This window comes from Hevea brasiliensis, chromosome 1 (assembly GCF_030052815.1).
Source record: "Hevea brasiliensis isolate MT/VB/25A 57/8 chromosome 1, ASM3005281v1, whole genome shotgun sequence".
Taxonomy (NCBI): Eukaryota; Viridiplantae; Streptophyta; class Magnoliopsida; order Malpighiales; family Euphorbiaceae; genus Hevea; species Hevea brasiliensis.
Genome location: NC_079493.1, coordinates 96,005,651 through 96,029,546, shown reverse-complemented (window position 1 = coordinate 96,029,546; position 23,896 = coordinate 96,005,651). Strand labels below are relative to the sequence as shown.

Sequence of the window (23,896 nt, the reverse complement as noted above, 5' to 3'; positions counted from 1 at the left end):
GTCTAATTTTTAGGAGAAATCCTGTTTGATTTGGCAGAATGTTAAGAGTTATGTTGACATGATACTCTATATGAGGTACGTAGGTAGTCTTCAGGTGCATCCAAAGTAGGAAATATTTTAATAATTGACATGACATATTTTAATTAGCTATTTACCAAATATATAACAATATTTAAATAGACTTATCTAAGCAAATTAATTTAATTTAAAAATATTAATTAAAATTTACATGGCAATTTGTAATTGGAATTTTAAATTTTTCATTCCTAAAGCATTATTTAAAGGTATCTTTTTTTATTCTAAGGTTACATTTTCTTGTGCTCAATAATTGGATAAAAATTTGAAAAAAAAAAGCAATTGAATAAAAAAAAATGCTGCAAGTGATATTCACAATAAATAAGTAATAACAAGTTAACATGAAAATATCCTTTATATTAATAATCTTGAATACAAATTGCACAAGTATACAAGATTGATTATCATTTTCAATTAAAATTCTTTTTATTAATCATTATTTTTTTGTATAATTTAAAATAAACTAATTAATAAAGATTTTAAAGAAATTAACAGGCCTATGTCGGACATTAAAAAATATTTATAGAATATGTTAATACTAATTAGTACAAACTTGTATTATTTTAAAAAATTGTTTGTATATAAATAAATAAATTTAAGTATTCAATCACAATTACATAAAATAACTATTATTTATATTAAAATTACATATTTTTAAAAAATAAGCATAAAAAATAATATTACATTTTTTAATAATTAATTGTACTTATTTATTTGAAAAGTGAGTAATAACAAATTAAAAAAAAAAAACACTTTAAATGTGTGCAAATTTTTATCCAAAACGGTAATATGGCATTTGTGAAGACTACCCAAACTTGTCATTTAAGCCGGATGTAATTTTTATTTAAACATCAAAGGCAGATGTTTCTTTTATTTCTTCATTTATTTATTTCTTCCTGTATAACATGAAAATTAATTATATTTCATCTACTAAGTTTCAAAGTCAATTTCCAAATGGCCTTTGATCGTAGCAGTCAACATTGCCGCCATAGTCAATTCCAAATATATCACAGTATCTCTTGTAGAATCCGATGCGATCTTCAATCCTAGTATCATGGCCTATACCACATTCAAGGCCACCAATGATAATATTTGTTTATCACACCATAACCTAGAAGTCTTCCGGCTAAAATGTCATCGTTGGAGGCTAACCATTGTCCCGTAATAACGTCGTGGCAGGAAGGCTTTGGAGATTGTGGTGTCATCCAAAACCAAAATGCTATCTTGAAGGAAATGACTAAATCTGTTGCCACAAGGTTTGGATCATTCAATAGGTTTAATCCTAAGGTTTGCCCACATTGATCATAATTATAATTCCTATATCATTTATAATATACATAATATTATAAAGAATTTTACGTCAGACATGGACTAAATTACATAAGCAAGTAATTAATTTAATTTTTTTATTATAATAATAAAATTTATGTGTTTAACATCAAATTTGTGTTGCCAAAGAAAACGTACCATGTAAGTTGGACGGGACCTCTACCGTAAGACTGCTTGCTAGGAGCACAAGGATAATAAGTACTTAGAGAACAACAATCCTCTTTATTTATTTCCTCCTTATAGCAATATCCCCAAGCATGTGGTCCATCTGGTGCAGATGGCCACACTCCTACAATGCATCACCAACACAAATTTCTCTGTTAATTACATACTATACTAATTAAGGTGATTAATCTTTAAATTAATTTAAGTTATTCAACTCAACTCAACTAAGCTTTGATCCCAAAAATTTATTTGGGTTAGCTATATGGATTTTCTTTCTCTACTCTAAACGATTTTGGGTTAAATCCTCAGAAATGTGTAATGCTTTTAGGCCATATTGTACTACTTTCCTCTAAGTCAGTTTAGGTCTACCCCTTCTTTTCTTTTTATCCTCTAACCCAATGTGCTCTACTTGTCTAACTGGAGCCTCCGTATGTCTACGCTTGACATGACCAAACCACTCCAATCTCCCTTCTCTCAAGTTATCCTCAATTGGCATCACACCTGCCTCTTCTCTAATACTCTTATTATGGACTTTATCTAGTCTAGTGTGGCTACTCATCTACCTTAATATTTTCGTCTCTGCAACTCTCATCTTAGACACATACGGCTCCTTTATTACCCAACACTTACTACCATATAACATGGCCAGTTGTATGGCTATATAGTAAAATTTTCCTTTTAACTTATTGGGAATCTTGCAATCAAATAAAACTCCCGTGGCCCATCTCCACTTCAACCATCTGGTTTTAATCCTATGACTGACATCCTCCTCACATCCCCCATCTACTAGAAGGATTGAGCCAAGATATTTAAAGTGATTACTTTGAATAAATACCATTCCATCCAAACTAACTCTTTCCCTATCACAAGTTTGGTCTTCATTAAACTTGCAATGCATGCATTCTGTCTTCATTTTACTTAACTTAAAGCCCTTTGACTTTAGAGTACTTCTCCAAACCTCTAGCTTTATATTGACTCCTTCTCGCGTCTCATTTATCAGAACTATATCATTCGCAAATATCATGCACCAAGGGATACTCTCTTTTATATGTTTCGTCAATTCATCTAGAACTAATGTAAAAAGATAAGGGCTCATAGCTGAACCTTGGTGTAATCCAACTGAGATAGGAAAATCTCTTGTGTCTCCTCCTACTATGCGCATAATAGTAGTTGTTTTTTCATACATATCTTTCAACATTTGTATGGACCTAATAGATATCCTCTTTTGTTCTAATACTCTCCATAAGACATCTCTTGGAACACTATCATAAGCCTTCTCCAAATCGATAAAAACCATATGTAGATCTTTCTTCCCATCCCTATATTTCTTCATCAAGCTTCTAATGGGAAAGATCACTTCCATTGTTGAACAACTGGGCATAAAGCCAAATTGATTGGGAGAGATAGAAGTGTCATGACGTAGTTGATGTTCTACAACTCTCTCCCATAACTTCATAGTATGGCTTATGAGTTTAATTCCCCTATAGTTTGAGCAACTCTGTATGTCTCCCTTATTTTTAAAAATAGGTACTAAAATACTCCTCCTACATTCATCAGGTATTTTCTTTGAGTTTAAAATCTTATAAAATAATTTAGTTAACCATGCCACTCCCACATCTCCCAAACACTTCCACACTTCAATTAGTATTCCATCGGGTCCACAGGCTTTACCCACTTTCATTCTCTTAAGTGCTTCCCTTACTTCTGAAGATCTAATCATTCTAGTATAATTCACATTCTTTTCTATTGCTCCGTAGTCTATATTTACTCTATTACCACTTTGACTATTATTAAAGAGGTCATCAAAATAATTTCTCCATCTTTCTTTAATGTCCTCATCTTTCACCAATATTTTTCCTTCTTTATCCTTAATACACCTAACTTGATTGAGATTTTGACATTTCTTTTCTCTCTTCCTTGCTAATATATAAATATTTTTCTCCCCTTCTTTAGTTCTAAGTTTCTCATATAACTTTTCAAAGGTCTGCGCTCTTACTTGACTAACTGTCTTTTTTTCCTCTTTCTTTGCTATCTTATACTGTTCATAAGCCTCATTATTATCACACTTAGTTAATTTCTTATTCCATTCCCTCTTTCTCTTCGCTACCTTTTGTACTTTCTCATTCTACCACCATCTCTCTTTTGTGGGTGGCCTATGTCATCTAGACTCTCCAAGTACTTTTCTAGCTACTTCTCTAATCTTTGATGGCATCTGTATCCTCATATCATCGACTTCCATATCCAGTTTTCATGCTTCAAACTCGATAAACTCATTTTTGAACTTGACTTGCTTTACTCCTTTGAACTCCTACCACTTTGTTCAAGCTATAATATTCTTCTAGCCTTATTTGAATTGTTCCTAAACTTGACATCCAAGACCATTAACCGATATTGACTTGTTAAAGCCTCTCCCAGAATAACCTTGCAATCATTGGACAAAATAAATTAATAAATTTTGCCTCAATAAAATTTAATCATCCTCAGAGCAGTGAGATTTTAAGTTCAACTTTTAAAATTATGTGTTTTAGTCAAAACCAAGCCTCAGAATGAAAAAATAAAATAAAAAGGTAAAAAAAGCAATAACCTGTAGTTTCATGAGATGTTTGGCCAAAGAATGCAGCAATCTCCCTTTTACGTGCATCAACATCTCCGATGCTGCCAAAGGCAGGAAAATCATTGGCTGCTGTGATAAAAGCCTCATAGGTATAGAATCCATTGCCAGGGCAAGCACCATCATTTCTATGTTTAAGAAACTCCTCAAACGTTGATTTTGAGATGATACTACCAACGTCTCATGAAGTTCCAAGCCAAAGGGACGTCAAGAGCAGACAATAAATTATGTAGGCCAAAGGCCTCATATCTGTAATTATTTTTTTTTTTTGGTGATATAATAATTATATTTCTGGATGATGGAGTGAAGGTTATATGATTAGAAGATGGGTATATATAGAAAGAGAGCTGTGATTTTATGGTTTAGTTAATTGATAAAAATATTTCCAATATGATTATTTTTAACAAAAAAAAAATTAAAATTATTAATTCGGCTGAAGTTCAAAGCAAGGGGGACGTCAACAGCAGACAATTAAGAAAACGTGAAGGCCAAAGCCCTTATTTCTATATATGATATAATTATATTTCTCTGGATGATGGAGTGAAGGTTATATAACTGGAAGATAGGTAGTGAGAGATCCGCATACTTTTGACGCTGCCTTGTTGTGCTATATAATGAAATAAACTACAAGTGAGCAATGCTCAAAACGTGTGATGGTTTATAAGTCTACCATCTGCTTTCCTCGTCATAAATTGATTCATTAGATAAAGAAGAATCTGTTTTCTCCGTTTCCTCCACAACCTGTATTGGTATTAAATATAGAAAACTGAAAATGATGTATATTTTTCTCACTTTCAAAAGAGTGCATAACTATGTGTTGAAGAAGTTAGTAAAATTATAAATGCTCTTTGTTGGGAAAAAGCTACAAAGCATCACAAAATATGTAACTTAAATGACTTTAAGCAATTTAAAATTACTTCAATTAATCACTTGAAGTTACTTTCATAAATAGTTAAATAAATAAATTTAAGTTAAAAATAATTAATTTATTGGAATAACTGCTAAAAAATTCTGTATTCTTAAAATTTTGCAATTCTACCTAATATTATGAAAATTATCAATTAAACCCTAATTTTTTAACTCTGGTCAATTCTACTCCACCACTAAGAAAACTGTTATTTCAATAACAAAGATGGCATATAAATAGCACGTGAGAATGCAACTTCAATATATGCTATACTTTTCATATTAGAATAATGAAATAATATGTTCTTACCCAAAAATACATGTTCCTAATCACTTCAAGTATTTTAATCCTATATTTTTATTTCATCTGTAAACACTAGAAGACTATTTAAGTGCAACTTGTCAAATATATATTAATATAAGGTACGCACATTGAATTAAATATATTTTTTTTCATTTCATTCAAAGATATGTCTTTCTCTTCTATATTAACTATAACTAGGTCATACTCACTTAGCATCTTACATAACATCTCTATTACTAAGATAAAAATTTTCTTAATAGCGGGATAGAATTGGTAAGGGTTGAAAAGTTCAGAGTTAAATTGGTAAATTTCATAATACTAGGTAGAATTGTAAAAATTTAGAAGGTACAAGGTTTTTTTTGGTAATTATTCTTAATTTTCTTGTACTTTACAAGTGAATAAAACTTGGAAAAAAATTTGTTGGTGAAACTATAATAAATTAAAAAAATTAAAATATAAAGAACAAACTAATATGATTATCAAGTTGAGATATATTTAATCTCACTTTTTTAAGAGAGATTCAAGGCTTTATTGATAAGCAATGCTCGTAAATCGATGCAATAAATTCTTTATATGAACTTGTTCTCTCCAAGGTAAAAACAACTCTGACAATCTTATCATGTAATTCAAATCAACTCTATATTAATGGTTGAATGTGAAGCTCCATCAAGAAACACATTTTCTTTGATTTTAAACTCTTTCAAACACTTTCTTTTTATTTTGTTGCTTAGTTTTTTTGTAATGAAAGAAAACTCACCTATTTAAATATAATTTTTTTATAACCTATTTATATATAATTTAACAAGAAACATAAATGACTTTAAGTAACTTAGAGTTACTTTAATTAATAACTTGAAGTTACTTTCATAAATAGTTAAATAATAAATTTTAGTTAAAAATAATTAATTAATATTAAAATATAATAATACAATTGAAAAAAAAATTTGCAAGTGATATTCATAGTAAAAGAGTAATAACAAATTAACATAAAATATCCATTATATTAATAAATCACGAATACAAATTGTGTAAGTATAGAATATTGACTTTTATTTTCAATTAAATGAATTTTCAAACTAAATATTATTTTCTTTTTAAAATTTAAAAATAAGCTAATTAATAGTAATTTCGAAGAAATTAATGAACCAACGTCGGACATGAAAAATAATTACAGAATATGTTAATTAGTATAAACTTGCATTATTTTAAAAGTTATTTCATGTACAATTAAACAAACTTAATTTATTCAATCACAATTACATAAAATAGCTACTACTTATATTAAAAATAAATATTTTTAAAATAATAGCATTAAAAAATAATTTTTCATTTTTTTAATAATTAATCGTATTTATTTTATTTGAAAAGTGAAAAGTTGCACCACCCATAATTTTCACGAATTATTGAGAATGGACAAATTTATAGAATTATTTAAAAAATGAATAAATTAGTATTTTATATAATCTACATATATAAGTTTTTCATTCCATATACGGATGTTGCGATGTAATAATCCATATTATCTAATAAAATTAAAAAAGCCAAAAGCATATGTTTATTTTTTCCTTCCTTTGCATCCATCAAAGGAAATAGTGTAACTTGTAAATTAATTATATTGCATCTACCAAGTCCCTAAGCCCATTTCCAAATGGCTTTTGATTGTAGCAGTCAAGATTGTAGCCATAGCCAATTCCAAATATATCACAGTATCTCTTGCAGAATCCGATGCGATCTTCAACCCTAGTATCTTGGCCAATACCACATTCAAGGCCACCATTGATAATATTTGTTACTACACCATAACCTTGAAGTCTGCCGGCTGAAATATCATCGTTGGACGATGACCATTGTCCTGTAATGACGTCATGGCAGGAGGGCTTTGGAGGTTGTGGTGTCATCCAGAACCAAATTGTTGTCTTGAAGGAAATGACTGCATCTATTGCCACGAGGTCTGGATTATTCAATAGGTCTAATCCTAAGGCATGCCCACACTGACCATAATTATAATTTCTGTATCGTTTAGAATATATATAATATTATAACGAATTTTATGTCAAACATGGACTAAATTACATAAGCAAATAAATAATTTAATTTTTCTTATTATTATAATAAAATCTATGTGTTTAACATCAAATTTGTGTTGCCAAAGAAAACGTACCATGTATGCTGGATGGGACCTCTACCGTAATACTGCTTGCCAGGAGCACAAGGATAATCGGTACTTGGAGAACAGTAATCCTGTTTATTTATTTCCTCCTTAAAACAGTATCCCCAAGCATATGGTCCATCGGGTGCAGTTGGCCACCCTCCTACAATGCATCACTATACTAATTAAGGTGATTAATCTTTAAATTAATTGAAGTTAATTGATTAAATTAATAAATTTTACCTCACTAATATTTAATCATCCTCAAAACAGTGAGATTTTAAGTTCAACTTTTAAAATTATGAGTTTTAGTCAAAACCAAGCCTCAGAATTAAAAAATAAAATAAAAAGGTAAAAAAAGCAATAAGCTGTAGTTTCATGAGATGTCTGGCCAAAGAATGCAGCAATCTCCCTTTTACGCGTATCAACATCTCCGGTGCTGCCGAAGGCAGGAAAATCGTTGGCTGCTGTGATAAAAGCCTCATAGGTATAGAATCCATTGGCAGGGCAAGCACCATCATTTCTATGTTTGAGAAACTCCTCAAACGTTGATTTTGAGATGATACTACCAATGTCTCCGAAGCCAACTTCACCGCCACATTGGCGTTGGCAGCCTCCTGGGCAGGCACCATCAGCTTGGCTTTTACATTGCTCAGCTAAAGTTCCAAGCAAAAGGGACGCCAACAGCAGACAAGAAACTGTGAAGGCCAAAGTCCTCATGTCTGTATTTTTTGTTATCTATAATGATTATATTTCTGGATAATGGAGTGAAGGTTATGTAATTAGAAGATGGGTATATATAGAGAGCTGTGATTTTATTGTTTAGTGAATTGATAAAAGTATTTCTATTATGATCATAAAATTATTATTGTTTTAAAAAATAATTTTCATGAAAAGAATACTTTTTTACTTTTAAAAAATAATATCATTATTTTTACTTTTATTGCCTCGGTAAAAAAAAAAATTATGATATTTGTATTGTATAAGAAAATTGTCCATTAATTAACCAAATTTAATCCATTTAAAGAAAATTAAATATTTTTAACATTAATATAATTTATAGAAATAAATTCTATTTCAATTTGAATTTAGTTATTAATTATAACTTTATTTTAATTTCGATTCAATTAAACTAATATTTAATTAAATAAATTTATTTTTAAATTCAATTTAATAATTAATTATTAATTCTATTTTAAATTAAATTCAATTAATGTGTATAAAAGAATTTTTATGACTCATTTATATTTCGTTATTAATGTACTTAAGCAATTATAGCATAAGAATTAATGTTCATCATCAACATTCTAATAACATTTTAATATTGTCTTTTAATTATTTCAAATAAATCACTTTTATTATGGTTTTCATTTAAAGCAGGAAGAGTGCTTGAGCCTCTTAATTCTTATGTTGCTTAAATATGTTGGTTAACTGACCAATTATGTATTTAGCCCTTACAGATCATGGCATGCCAACAGAAGTGTTCTTGCATTTATTTTATTTTTTTAAATATTATAATAATTATATATCATCAAAATTACATACTCAACAATTATGTTTAGTTGTACAAAACAATTGAAATTGAATATTAAAAAAAGAAAAAATTTGGCTGAATTATAGGGAGCAACATGAATCCACATGGTAACAGCTATAATAGGACATTTAAGAAAATTTCTTTTGTTTGGAGGCAGTCGCCCTGTTAACCATCACATTTTTTTTTTATTAATCCATAAATACTTATTTATTAATTTATAAAAAAAAAACTAGTAAAATCTTCGTGGTATGCACTATATTGCGTGTATATTTATATATATTTAATCTTTTTAATAATTATAAATTCTATAATTAAATGAATTTTTATTCAAATTTTTTTTCTTAATTAATTTAATTTAATTTTAAAAAAATTCTATAATATTTTAGTAAAATTTTAAAATCAATTTATGACATAATTAATTAAAAATACCTATAATTTTACTGATTCTACAGATCAAATAAATTGGGTTGCTTCAAATTACTTTCTAATATATATGATAATATTTCAAATCTGAATTGTTTTGAAATTTAATTTAGTCCAATTGATCGTTCTGAATTTAATGTCATTGATGTTTACGATTACTATTTAAATATTTTTATTCATTAAAAAAATTATTCTGAAATTGTCAAAAAAATATTTAAAAAAAAGGAAAATTTTGAAATATTTTATTTTGTAAGATTTTTTAAATATTATTCCTCGGAAGTATTTCTCAGAAAAGTTTTTTTTTTTTTTTTTTGAAAAAAATGTTTTCTTCAAAAAATTAAAAAAAAATTTGGATAAAAATTAAAAATTTGGCCTTACAATATAAACATAGCAAAGTTGCTACGGGCCTCAGAGTAAATTGTACCAATTTTCTCAAAATTTTAGAGGTTATTTCATTTTCATCTCTAAATGTTAATTTACTATAATAAAATTACTTAATTTTAATTTGTTTTAGAAAAGTTCCTCTAAGGTTTTTCATATTGAAAAAAAAAAGATACAATTACACTTCTGACCTCTTTCAAAAATAAAATTATCATTTTATCCCTTTTTCATTTTCCTTTCATCCCTCTCACTTTTATAATCAAATTACTTAATAATCTTTCATGTGTTTGAACCATGGCTTAGGTTATGGTCATTCAGATGTTGGGTTGATTGAATTGAGCATTCAGATATTTTTAGTGTGTATTGTTAAGAAAAGATTCTCCTAAAAAATAATTGGACTCCATTAATCTCAAACATTTTAGATTCCCTAGATCTCTAACACTTGAAAGCCTTAATCTCTTTCTAATTACATATGTATTATTCAAATGTATTCTTTTTTATATATACTAAGGTCACATTTTCTTGCAATGAACAATTGAATAAAAAAAAAAAAAAAAAAAAAACAATTTGTTGATTGTTGTGTATCGAAGAAGCATAAAACTACAAATAAATGAACACATAAAAACAATTTTTACATGTGATTCACCCTCTCCACATAGAATTACGTATACGGAAATGCCATCTTTTACTATCAATAACTAAATCATCCATTATAAGTTTAAATTTATATTATCCATCACCTCAATTATACCCAAGAAAATCCTCACATCAAACTGCTCATAGTAAATATATTAGTTAGTTATCTAAATATCCTCTTTATATAATTCAATATATTTACTATTTTAACTGTTACACTAAAAGAGTGTCTTCAACTACACAGGCAAAAACCTCTTACAAATAGAAAAAAAAAAAATCATTCCTCTTAAATTCGACGTTCTTTTTTCATTATGGGTAGGTGGCCCTCATCAATGAGTAAAGTCAAATCCTCGATAATTAACAAAGCCACTCTCTGCAATAAGCGAAAGCCCCTCTCCATGGGCAAAACCAAATTAAATTATCTACAATACTCCTATTTATAAGGTTAGCTACTCCTAATCTAATTATGAATTCCACTCAATTTATGTTAACATTAAAAATAAGAGTTCTAAATAATATAAGAAATGATTCTCTACCTATTGAGAAATATTTCTCCCACTTAAATTAGAAAAATATATCTTTTCAAATCCAACTGGGATTTTGAGTTACAAAATCTAACATACGAAACAAATTAACGAGATTGATCAGGATGAGACATCGATATCTCACTCTTTTTAAGAAGACGCTACCAGCGTCTGGCTTTAGTTTTGTTTTTTAGTTATTTTATTGAATAAATTTTAAATAAAAAGTAAATATTATTTTAATAAATAACATTATAGTAATTATTTTAGATCATAATATTTTTATTATAAAAAATTATTTTTTAATTTAAAAATAAATTAAATAAAAAATTACAATATAAAATGTTATTAATTTTATTTTGATAATTATTTCAAAAAAATTAATAAATTACTGTTATTAATTTTGTTTTAATAATTATTTAAAAAAATTACTAATTGTAATTAAATATTATTATTAAATTTATAAATAATTAATATTTATGTCATAATATACCTGTTAAACTAAAGTTCAATTCCAGTTTAATCTTACCCTCTTAATCTTCAACCTTATTCACCAATTCGATGATCGAATCATGTCATGACCCAACCTATGGGCCGGACCGGCACTAGGACCTGGGCCAGCCTAAAGCCCCTAAGGCCCGTAGTAAGCCTAACTATTCCTTAACCCAACTCTAAGGCCCATTTGGGCCCAATTTCAAGAATTCAACCGGACAGAGTCTGACTATAAAGTGGACCTTTCAACGGTGAGTTTTTGACTCACCGGACCTGTAAACAAAATATATATAATCAATTGGGGAGCTCACCTCACCCTTCACATACTCAAATATCATAAAAATAAATGGGAGCTCAGCTCCCTAATCCAGTCCATCAAACATACATATAATAATAAGTTTACAGGTCCAACATGGTAATTATATTACAAACCCAAATCAAATGAATATTTCTGACACATGCGAAAATTCTAGAAGTTAACAGAATTATACAAACATTAATAAACGACTTGCGAGGGAGAAAAGCAGGTTAACCTCAAAAATATCCTCCCGTGGCCTGAAAAAATATTGAACAGGAGTGAGCGTTCGACTCAGAGAGTAAAATATCAATTTTAACCATAATCTCTATAACTATCTAAAGCTAATGCACCCTGTAGAGTGAAATGCAGCATTAGCAATATTTTCACATCATAACAGCAAAAAGGTAATTTAGAGCACTCACACATCCAGTAATGTCAAATTACAAATATATGGGAGCTGATCCCCTATACAGCTCTCTTAAATCCAACCTATGCCAGCGAAGAACTCAAGTCAGACTTTCGCTTAATAAACCAAATCGGGGTCCCAGCAAAGAACTCAAGCCGTGTCTACCCCGAAGGACCGGGTCCCAGCGAAGATCTCAAGTCGTGTCTACCCATCCTATCCATAGCCAACACCACATCACACGCACGCCAACGCACTTACACTGCTCCAAATTACTACAACAACATCCATGGCACTTTAACAGTTGTGAATGCAACATAAAACGTGCCTAGAGTTTAACTACATAGATATATACATATAAGTGATGCATGGGCATACTTGAACATATAATACTATCGAAATTACAATTAAAATTAATATTTTACTCACAGTACACCGATGACTATTGTGGTCACTGGTCGCAGAAAATGGTCGATCTCGATCACCTAATAATTAAATTATAAATTTATTAGTACTAAGTTAAGATAAAACTCTAAAGAGGCAACAGACAGCCTAATTCATGCCGAAAATCCGGCAGAGTTTCCCCTATACCTGGAACCTACCCAACCTGTAAAAAGGCTCAAATAACACTTCTAAATTAAACTCACATCTCATCATTATTATATGGCCCCTCCTGGGCCCTCCAAACCAATCAACACTCAAAATCTTAAAAATTACGTTTTAGTTCCTATAATTGATATTTTATAAAAATCCACTCAAACAAGCTCTAAAAATTCTAAAATTTTGCCTCGCAGTCCTTAATAATATTATCAGACTATTGCAAAATAAATTGTAATTTTCTAATCACCCATGAATATTTTATTTAAGAATATTACTCAATTTCAAAAGTTTCCAACAGCTAACGTATTCTTAATTTAACCAAATTCAATATTCACATATTTAAACCTCCATCCTCAAGCTTCAACCAATTATATAAAATTTAAATATCATAATTTCAAATAATCTTATATGCCCATATGCTAAAAAAATCTAACTAAAATCCATCTATATTTTTCAAAAATATTCTACAATCACTCAAAAATTTAACAAACACCATAGAATATCTCCAAATAATTTACTTTCATCATATATTTTTCTTAAAATTTTTCTCTAATTTTTCCTGTTTAAGAAACACTGCATTTATGCTCCACAGACAGAGAAATAATGAAAATAATCTTACCCGAAATTTATCTGTGTCTCAAAAATTCCAAAAATTTATGAGGAAGCTTCTGGAAGTTGAATCATCTCCAAAGCCCACCGGTCGCCGATGACACTTTCCGGATCTGATCATACCATCATGTTCCTCCCCTCTTCCTCAGTCCATAGGTGGTCTCGGATCGTCGTTCCAACTGTCGGATCGTCCTAGATTTGATGAAAAGGCTTGAAAAACCCGAAACTTCTCTCCTCCATATCTCACTCATCCGACCTCCATTTGCTGCAAAATTGGTATCAAAAGAAAGTTCTCAGAACAAGCTTTCCAACGCCACCTGAATCGCCTCGATCGGACGTCGGATGAAGCCGAAATCGTGCCGGAAAGCCGCTGCCCACTGTGCGCGCGTTTTCTCTCTCTTCTCCCTCTCTTACCACCATTTCTAGTGGTTCTGGCTGTCGCTGGAGGGTCGCCGGCGTCGCCCAAGGTGGGGGGACGCCTTGCCGGTGGGCCATGGTGGCTAGAGGCTTGCCGGCAGGAAGAAAAAGGGAGAGGGAAGGAGAGTGATGGGAGGGAGAGTTTTAAAAGAGGGGGGGGGGGGGGCGCGGCAAGTTTTCTTCTTTTCTTTCTTTTTTTTTTTTTAGTTGTTACATTCTTTCCCCCTTAAGAAAAATTCGTCCTCGAATTTTCGAATAAACAAGAAATAAGGAAAAGAAGATTATTAGAACAAGTGCAATCATTACTCCTCCAGTTATGCAAAGATTAGTAAAACATTTATTCTTCAAACTCTTCGTATATTATATATGATATTCTACTGCTCTCTGATTCTACTATAGTGTCCTATTTGTCATCATCTCTTTCTAGAGATGCTCTTATCTCTTGGCTATTCACTGATCATTCTTCTGACATCTCAAGTATTCATTATGACTCTATTACTCTCGACTTGATATCTGATAACTTTAATCGACTTTGGCGCTTATCTCACTTTTATTACGCCCTAACGTGTCTCTTGGTGACTTCAGCCCTTATTCCTTTGTTTCAATAATTTTTATTTCCCCAAAACATGACTTATGTTCCTTATCCTAAGGCATCCTGTGAGTAGCTTTCCTGTAGCACCTAATCTAGGCATCTTGTTCAAGATCTTCACTCTTCTTATGACCTCAGTGGTCAATACCTATAAATCTTCTCACTCCCATGATACTTTAAATTTTTAATCTATTTGTGTCATCACTAAGGTACTTAGACCAACCTCTGTCTATCTTAGGTAACTAGTCAGGTAGAATTCAATCCAAGGGCTAAGTGTACCATTTATCAACATTGGAAAGCAAATTGGGTTTCTTCTCTTATATGACAAAAGTGTTTATATTCCCTGACAACTTAGTCCATGCGACTTTATCGTTTCTCACTCCTCCTCTGGAATGAGAATATCCTGACTTCTTCATAAAACTTCTTATTATGTGGCCTACTTCTGATACATTTGCACTTAGATTAAGGCTCCACTACTCCTTTAATCTATCATCTCATAATAACTTGTTTTAAACATCTCTTAGTGTGTTCCTAGCATACCTATTCCTTCTTATCCTCATCATTATAACTAGCTTTACCGAGCTTTCTTCCTGTCCTTTGGATCTTATCCACTTCCTTTTCCTGTTTCTACTATTGTTGATATCTTTCCAACCTACTGTACTTACTCTTTAACCTTTGTTTTCTCTCATTCTTATACTTTTTCCTTCAAGGATGTCCATTCCATCATCAACTTTAACTTTTTTTTTCTTTTTAGTCTTATCTTGATTACTAGTTCCATTACTTCGAGAATTCTAACTTTACGATTGACTCCTACCAGCACATTCTTCACATTACGTAACACTTATAATTAACCATAGAAAATTTCTTTTTGTACCTCATTTTCCCAACTTACCTATCAGAACATTATCATTCCCTACCAGCCTTAATAGGAAATTGCTCATCCTGGATGGATAGGAGCTCCAGAAACTATAAGTTTCATCTAAACTAACATGGCTGTGGGAAATGTATGCCATGCATTAATTCTAAACAAGATACTTCACGTTTTTATTCTCCTTAATATAATCACATATACTGCCCACAACTTTCCAAACTTTAACCTCAAATTACCCATCAACAATAATTTCATCTATTAAAACTCATCCACAATTAGTATTTCCTCCAGCTCATAGTTTAAAACAGTTGCAAGCCTTAGTATCTAACTCAATTTAACTCCTGTCATTACTCTGATCATCCTTTCATACTTAACACTAGGTATGCACTTACTGTCATTCTCATATCAGGAAATTGTGTATGAATTGGTGCCTACCAAACTCTCAAATAACTAGGTCTCCTTGATTCAGTCTCTGTTCCTTATATAACCCTCTAGAACCAAAAGCACAAGCTAAACTTGAAAAGAAAGAAAAATATCCTCTTATATTCAACTACGCCCGATCGTCATATTATAACGTTTCACCTATGTTTCTTGGTCTTTCTCGCCAAATTTCATCATCTCCTAGCACAATTTTTGCTCTACCTATAAGGTATCATCTGCATGAACCCTTTACCGTGTCACACCCTACCTCTCTGTAAGGCATAACATGATCCCGTAGTATACCTAATGAATTACCAACTCCGTCTACTGATAACCCATTAAATACACTACAAGGGATTTTAAAAACTTTTCTTACTTCTTTTACAGTGGTGAGCACTATTTACAGGTGTTAAAAACCTTTTTGAACTGAAGTGATAGAACTAACACATTTGAATTATTAGGAATTTCTGTAAAAATTTTGGCAGAGTGCCATCTGTATTTTGGATAAAACAGTTCTTCAGAAAAACTTGTAAAAAGCACTTCAATATATATTTCCAAATCTCAACTCCAACATGTTTCTCAACACAACATATTTCTCAACTCAAATCCATAGTAATTTTTCAAAGACTAAGATACAAGAAATATAATACAATTTTTACAAATCAAAATAACTCATAATTTATTTTACAACTTTAATGTACAATTTTATTTTACAATTGCTCAAAACCAAGAACAATATATACATACAGTGAACATACATTACAGCATAAAATGCAAAATGTGGTATACTCAATATACCAGATGATCTCTCAATGTAGTACTAGCAGCCTAGTCTGCTGCCCTGTCATCATCACTACTGCGGCAAAGAATGAAAGCTATCACGAGTAAAATTTACTCAGTGGTGCACAATAACAATTTGAAATGCGATATATAAATCTTTTATTGACGGTTCATAAATCAAATGATTCACAATTCCATTTCACAATTTACAAAATTCACCTAACACAAATTTGATCAAGTAATTGAATAATACCGTTTTGCAAATCAATAACACAATTCGATCAAATAACTGTATAATACCGTTTTGCAAATCAATAACACAATTCGATCAAATAACTGGATAATACTGTTTTGCAAATCAATAACACAATTCGATCAAATAACTGGATAATACCATTTTGAAAATCAATAACACAATTCGATCAAATAACTGAATAATATAATGTTGCCAATCGATAACATAATTTAGGCCATGACACAATTTTTCCACACATGCCGTGTTGTACACCACGACAAGACACACTCACCCCAATAATCGAAATCAATGAGGGAGGAAGCTAGCTATATAATGAGTACTCATCCACACTCACCTCAGACTGGTAAGTCAAAGAGGGAGAAACATAATCACACTCACCCCAGACTGATAAGTCAAAGAGGGAGGAATATATCAACAGTGTCATGCCAAATGTGAATCAAAATAATTTCAAATCACAATATTTCATACAAACCATAAATCACATTTTATCTCAAAATTTTCATTTGCAAAGTTGGCAATACAATAAGTTCCAAATAATATTCCCAAAACCAAAGCAATCAAAACTTATTCATAACTCATTTCTCTACAAAAATTTGCTAGTGAAAGCAGTGAATATAAAAGTATTGTGCACGGACACAATTTAAAACTATAATGTTGAATTAAATTTTTAAGTAGAAAATGAGAAGTCAAACTTATTGTGCACAAACACAATTTAAAATAATAACATAGAAATAATCATAATTTATTTCAATTGAAAAATTCAAAAGAAATACTTATTATGCACAAACACAATTTAAAATAATAACATAGAAATAATCATAATTTATTTCAATTGAAAAATTCAAAAGAAATACATATTGTGCACAAACACAATTTAAAACAATACAAATAATCATAATTTATTCCAATTGAAAAATTCAAAAGAATTAATTATTGTGCACAAACACAATTTAAAACAATAACATATAAATAATCATAATTTATTTCAATTAAAAAATTCAAAAGAAATACTTATTGTGCACAAACCTCTGATAACTGTCTCCCCTCCCTGAGTCTTTGCTAACTGAGAAACACAATTTGAAGTGTTTCAGTACTCATTTAAACTGTCTCTAACGATAATGCTTGATAATTGATTCACTGAATTCATTTATTCGCTTAGTCAACCTACTATGTCGACCCTTGGTACATTCTAGGTAATTTAGGTTTTAATGTTATTAATATGTCACATTTGATAGTATTTTAGGGTTGGTACATGTTACCAATTTCAGTTCCGTGTATACTGTATTTTCTTGCAATTTGCTGGATTCCGGGATACTAGTTTGACCTAACCGGACGACCTAGTTCCCTCGGTTTTTGGGTTTCGGTCAAAACTACAAACTTGTAGATCTATGTCTTATTGCACGCGGGGCAAAATTTCAGGTCATTCTGAGTTATGTAGACCAAGTTATGGTCATTTTACTATTTCTGGTCAAATTGCACCAAAATTGGTCATTTTAGGTCACTTTAGGTCATTTTAGGTTCAGCCAGTTTTTGGACCCGAACTTGTGCAAGCTGTTTGACTTGCTTATGGTCATTTCTGGGCTTTGGTGTCTTCATAAGACTTGTAGATATGGGTCTTAACTATTCATGGTTAAAATTTCAGGTCAATTGGACCTGTTTTGAGTGAGTTATGGCCTAAACACTAACTTCTGCCCAAATGGTCAGTTTTCAGGCCTCAATTGCACTTAATCCGGATTTGGTCATTTTTCAAGCTACCTTGCAAGCAGAATTTTGGCAAGCTTCCTTCATGAAAGTTGGCACATTTTGTGCCTAGTTTCACCTCCAATTGGTCTCATACCAATTGGAGCCACACACTTAAAGTTATAGGCCTAAAACTCAAACTGCCTTATTGTAATTCTTGCATACATATCAAACATCACTTTTAACACTCACCAAACTTAACCTTCAAACCAATTCTGGTTGTACCACAACCTAAACATAATTTATAACATATTATAGGTCATTTTGGCAGCTTACAATTACATTCAATGTGCACCAACAAGTGCAGAATTTGTCCAACTCAATTTACAACAATTCAATCACCAATTCATGCCCATTTACATGTCCCACTTTACACCACCATACATACACTCAAACTGCCATAACAACCAACACATTTCAACACCATTATTTCATAAACCAAGCATGAATTCCAGCATTCCTCAAGAGTTAACAAACTGCCACAATGGTACACTTACATTCCATTACTTTCCAAGCTTTAAATTTCATTTTACATTTACATAAACTAAGTATACATCACCCAAACAATTTCCTACACAATATACATTTAATCAATCATTTAATTCACCATTTACAAACACAATTAAACTGCCTTCAAGGTGTTCCCATGGCTGCCAAAAGTGCACATTCCCATTCAACATCAAAACTCAAAATTTTCTCCATAAATCAAACACCCATAACACCCATAACACCCTTACAAACTTTAACAAAGCAATATTCAAAAACACAAACTTACCTATGGATGAGGCTTCTTAAATCTTCAACAATACTTGGTCTTCTTGCTGCCAATCTACTGCCCAAGTGGTGTAGACTAACTTTGATGAAGGAAGGTAGAAGGAAAGAAGCTTGAATCTCATATGCATGGAGCTTCAACCATGCGTGAATGGAGTTTTTTGGGAGCAAATTTTCTGCTGGTTCTAAGGTTGAAGATGAAGATGTGTATTCTGCCCAAATGAAGCTTTAGTGGTCCACTTAAATGAGTTAGTGGACCACTATGTAAGAATTAAATCATTGTTTATTCTAAGGTTTCATTTTTCCACATTTAACTCCCAATTTTTGCTATTTACATTAGGTACCACCAATTTAATTTTTCATGACATTTTCTAAGTGTAATATTATTTATTTTTAATGGACATTTAGGTCAAAAGACAACTCGGGGTGTCAAATGACCACAATGCCTCTGTTCGGGTTGCATTCTCGACTTTTCGGTAACACCAGGTTTTGTCCATTTTTCGATTTCTCACTTTTCTTTGTACCAATTATTTAATTTTTTTTTTTGATATTTCTAATGATATTTATACTTCAATTGATGTCTCTTTAAGTCCTAAAAATATTTTTCAGGGTTCCTCGCAGTCCAGAGCTAGTCAACGGTCCACGCCGTGACTTCCCGGTGCGGTCACCCATCGCTAGGGTTCTCGGCTCGCTTAACTTGGTTGCATTTCTTTACTATTATTTTTCCTTTTTTTTCTTGTATTTTCTTTTCTTGTATTTCATTATTTAATGTCTCCTCACTCATATCGAAGTGTAGTTCTGGGCATCCTAGCTGTCCGGACAACACCGTCACGACAAAGAGAACGACATTACGAACATAGGGGTGTTACAATTCTCCCCCCCTTAAATAAATTTTGTCCATGAAATTTTACCCAATAGTCATCGTACAACAGTCATACGTTTATTTTTTTTTCCTTTTTATACGATCGAATAATCTTCTTTTCCTCAAATTTGTATAAGACTTTTAACAATCTAATACAACGTTTAATTTGTTTGTATATCACCAATCTTCTCTTACTATTGTCCTTTCTAATATTTCGATTCATGTTCCTTCTTGAATGACCCTTGAGGTCATGTTAGAATCATTTATCTAGTCATTAGTCCTCTGACCATTCTAGTCCATAGTCTTCCTCACATTCGTAACATTTCTTTGTTATATTTGAACCAATTGTTCGATTTTTTTTTTATTACTTTCATAACTCTATTTATCTGTCAATATTCTATAGCTTACTTCCTTTTGTACTGAACTATAACCTTTCGATATTCTAACCTTTGAGTTTTAGATCCCTAAGTAGGATTTTCAAACTTATTTCTAACAATTAAATTCTGTCATGACATAACTATACCAAAACAGATGTCGTTGGCAACTATTCTTATCTAGGTGTACTATCGAGTAGTACGTAGCTCTACACAATAATCTCAAGTCAGTACTGTAATCTGCAGCCTACAGTATAAACATAAAGAACATTGCATAGTTACTATGATACATCCCAATAAATCAAATTTTCCTATCTTTTATCCTTTTCGAATTCACTAATATCCCGAACTTATTATGATTACAATATCCATTAACAATTACTAGCAGTGACATCCTTGCCCTCATCTAGAGCAATTCCATTACTGCATCTTACTTTTACATTCTCTTGCCTTACATTAAGTAGGCTCGCCAATTAGCTTTATAATTTATGGTGTGTTAGAAAATACTTTTCGCCAATAAACTCTTTCAAAACTAATTTCACTTATTATCACAATCCTTATTTTAAAGGGCTAATCACTAATGCATCAAAATTTATTCCCCTGTAAAGGAATAACAATAGAACATATAGTTCTAACACTAACATAAAAGTATGCACTCTGTGTCAAACAATACATATATATATCTTAGTTACTATTTGAGAAAGTACAAGAATAATATCAAAAGTCTAAGTCTCTTCTCTCTCACAGATAGCGTATACTCCACTGAGCATCACCTGCTCAGGTGATTCACAGATTCGACTTCTAGGTGTACTACCCCTACCTCTACCTTTGCCTCTACTAACTGATGGTGAACTCTTTGGGGTAGAAACTTGGGTTGATCCCTTTGGTGTAGTAAATGATCTAGAATGACCTGGATTTACACAATCCCTAGCAAAATGGCCAGTCTCTCCACAGTTAAAACGTGCTCCTACGGCTCTATAACATACCCCACTATGTGGTTTACCACAAGTTTCACAAAGTCGATCCGACAAGCATTCTCGGGTTTCGTTGAGTTTGCCGATCGGATCGAGGTGGTTTCATCGTAAGATCTATCTCTACCGGACTTCTTACTATCTCTGTTGTATCCCCAAAGTTTTTCCTCTTTCCAAGAAGACCACTAGAACTCGTTCTCTGACTTTCCCTCTTTTCTGCCTTCTCGATTTCTTTTTCTCGTTTGCTTGATTCAATTCTTTCTAATTCTAGTGCTTGAGAAATAAGTTCAAAGAAGTTGTTATGTTTGAATCTGACCACTTGTAATCTGATACTAGGCTTCAAGCCGGTTTCAAACCTCTTACATCTCTCCCTACTGGTAGAAAGTAGACTTACTGCATAATGGCTTAGGTGGAAAATTTCCCTTTCATATTTAGCCACCGATCTACTCCCCTGTTTCAGACTTAGGAACTCTTGCAGTTTCTGATCTACATAAGCATCAGGGACATATTTTTGTCTGAATTCCTTGAGAAAGTCACTCTAGGTTAGCACTGCAGGTTCTACCAAACTGTGGGGAATGGTTTTTCACCAGTCATAAGCATCCCCCTATAGCAAAGATACTGAGTATTCAAATCTGAGCTCCTTTGTACAGTGCAGTTTCTTGAATACCCTATCCATCCTTTCTAACCACTGTTCTGCCTCTAGAGGATCTATTGTCCCCTTGAACTCTGTAGCCCCATATTTCATCAATTTGTCATATTGTCTACCAGAAGACTGTGGTTATACCACTGGTGTCTGTATTGGGGCTTGAGTAGGCACATTACCAGCCATTTGTTGGAACATTGCAGCCATCTCACGAGCGAATCGAGCAGTGGAATCTGCAGATCATGTCTTCGAACCACTGACATTATGTAGGGCTGGGGCATCCCCTTGCACCTCAGCCTCTATAGATTGATCGACTGAACGACCACCCTCTTCCATAGTCAATGCGAGGATCCTAGGCCTCTTGAACAATTAATACAAGGAGATTTCCTCCCGTTAGTGCATATTTATAATGTAATGTACTGTATGTATCAAACAATGATATTGAGCAGTTGTACTATGAAGAAAGAATATTCAAATAACATGTGAAAACAGAATTTAAAAACTTTGCACTGATACCACTAAAACATGTCACACCCTACCCCTCTGTAAGGCATAACATGATCCCGTAGTACACCTAATGAATTACCAACTCCGTCTACTGATAACCCATTAAATACACTACAAGGGATTTTAAAAACTTTTCTTACTTCTTTTATAGTGGTGAGCACTATTTACAGGTGTTAAAAACCTTTTTAAACTGAAGTGATAGAACTAACACATTTGAATTATTAGGAATTTCTGTAAAAATTTTGGCAGAGTGCCATTTGTATTTTGGATAAAACAGTTCTTCAGAAAAACCTGTAAAAAGCACTTCAATATATATTTCCAAATCTCAACTCCAACATATTTCTCAACACAACATATTTCTCAACTCAAATCCATAGTAATTTTTTAAAGACTAAGATACAAGAAATATAATACAATTTTTACAAGTCAAAATAACTCATAATTTATTTTACAACTTTAATGTATAATTTTATTTTACAACTGCTCAAAACCAAGAACAATATATACATACAGTGAACATACATTACAGCATAAAATGCAAAAGGTGGTATACTCAATATACCCGATGATCTCTCAATGTAGTACTAGCAGCTAGTCTGTCGATCTGTCTACCTACGACAAAGAATGAAAGCTATCACGAGTAAAATTTACTCAGTGGTGCACAATAACAATTTGAAATGCGATATATAAATCTTTTATTGACGGTTCATAAATCAAATGATTCACAATTCCATTTCACAATTTACAAAATTCACCTAACACAAATTTGATCAAGTAATTGAATAATACCGTTTTGCAAATCAATAACACAATTCGATCAAATAACTGGATAATACCGTTTTGCAAATCAATAACACAATTCGATCAAATAACTGGATAATACTATTTTGCAAATCAATAACACAATTCGATCAAATAACTAAATAATACAATGTTGCCAATCGATAACATAATTTAGGCCACGACACAATTTTTCCACACATGCCGTGTTGAACACCACGACAAGACACACTCACCCCAATAATCGAAATCAATGAGAGAGGAAGCTAGCTATATAATGAGTACTCATCCACACTCACCTCAGACTGTAAGTCAAAGAGGGAGGAACATAATCACACTCACCCCAGACTGATAAGTCAAAGAGGGAGGAATATATCAACAGTGTCATGCCAAATGTGAATCAAAACAATTTCAAATCACAATATTTCATACAAACCATAAATCACATTTTATCTCAAAATTTCCATTTGCAAAGTTGG

At 31.6% G+C, this 23,896-nt stretch overlaps 2 pseudogenes; both read right to left on the bottom strand.

The window, feature by feature from the left end:
• Positions 1-1,018: 1,018 nt before the first annotated feature.
• On the bottom strand, positions 1,019-4,427 carry LOC131179188 (inactive chitinase-like protein 1; annotated as a pseudogene).
• A 2,532-nt stretch (positions 4,428-6,959) lies between these two features.
• Positions 6,960-8,280, bottom strand: LOC131179340 (endochitinase-like; annotated as a pseudogene).
• Positions 8,281-23,896: the final 15,616 nt, after the last annotated feature.